At 31.6% G+C, this 1,512-nt stretch overlaps 1 pseudogene; it reads left to right on the top strand.

Moving 5' to 3' along the window:
* Positions 1-716: 716 nt before the first annotated feature.
* LOC113375040 lies at positions 717-1,269 on the top strand (annotated as a pseudogene).
* The last annotated feature ends 243 nt before the right edge of the window (positions 1,270-1,512 follow it).

Below are 1,512 nucleotides of genomic sequence, written 5' to 3' on the forward strand. Positions count from 1 at the left end.
GGTTTTAAAACATCATTGCTAAATGATAAAATCAAAAATGCTTTTAAAGTATATTTTATATATTTTGTCTGTTTTCAGTTATGTATAATGGCGTAAAGATAATTGAAAATGCTGATCAATTTTACGAGTTCTGCGAAACAGATTTGATTTTGAAAAATCTACTTACCAATATAAATATGATATGAATATCATAACTAGAATTACTAAAATTGATGATTTTCTTAGAAATACGACTGGTAAAATTTTCATCAAATTCATAATATATAAGGTAGGGCATGGCACGAAGTTCAAATTTGACTTTAAACAATTATCAAAACAAAACAAAACAATTATATCACTTATCATAAAAAACACTTATCAACTTAATCATACAAAACACTTATCAAACAAACAACTACATAACTATGTTCAGCAAAACTCACAGCTAATTCATCATGGTAGAAATGTGTTTTTTTTCCTGTTTATAATAAATTTGTTCTTTGGTTGTCACTTTTCACCCCATAGGCCTGGTAAAATGGGACGGCCAGGGGGTAAACAGGCTCAATGTCTTACTTTCAAATTTAAAGAGATTTTACGACATATTTGCTACATTATTCAACCAATGCAAAATATAAATTTCATTGGTACATTTTTATAGAGATAACACTGTATATAACATTGATCTAACTTTCTTTTTCATTAGAGTTCGTGGACGTTGGGTCTGTCCACTTCAAAAGATGGGTGCTTACAGGTATATTTAAGAATTTATAGCAAAAAGCAAAGTCATGTGTTAGGGTTTTTTCCCCGTATCCGAGTATGGCAGTACCATCAATTGACGCAAATGCATAAAGCCCCTAGGCCTTCCAGACCAGACAAAGCCAGAAGTTTGGGATACTTTGCTAAGCAAAGTTATGTTATTTTTTGCACCACGGTGAGTCGAAATGGACGTCAACGTCCAGTTCCAAAGGGTGCTACTGTTAGAAAATCAAAGAGTTAATCAAATTGAAACCTACTACGAACTTGCAATCTGCTGCAGAGGAGCGTGTAGGACGTCGTTGTGGTGGTCTAAGAGTTTTGAATTCATCATATTAATACTTCGAAGATATTTTGGCGGATCCATCTCATAATGCTATTCGTAGAGATTCTAAAGCTAACTGGATCTTACGTCTGCAGGCAAATCATATAGAAGACTTGACAAAGAGTAGGTTGCGTAGAGCTGCTTGCCTCAGAAGAAATTCTCTACGGTTACGAAGAAAGCATCAAATTTTTAGTGAAAATGTGTTGATATGAATAAATAAATATACAAGTCATGATCTGATCACAACCAAACCAAACAAACTAACAACGAAAAAAATACTGTTTTTTATATTGGTGGTGGGCATTTTTACCCGCGTATTTTTAAGCTCCGCTATAACCTATTAATGTATATATATGTATATGCATATGTATATATACATACATATATATACATATATGTATCGTATATATATATATATATATATATATATATATATATGTATATATTCAATAGAT

This window comes from Ctenocephalides felis, unplaced genomic scaffold, assembly GCF_003426905.1.
Source record: "Ctenocephalides felis isolate EL2017-DRISC unplaced genomic scaffold, ASM342690v1 CF-g0.4_SCAFFOLD_01886, whole genome shotgun sequence".
In the NCBI taxonomy this organism is placed as follows: domain Eukaryota; kingdom Metazoa; phylum Arthropoda; class Insecta; order Siphonaptera; family Pulicidae; genus Ctenocephalides; species Ctenocephalides felis.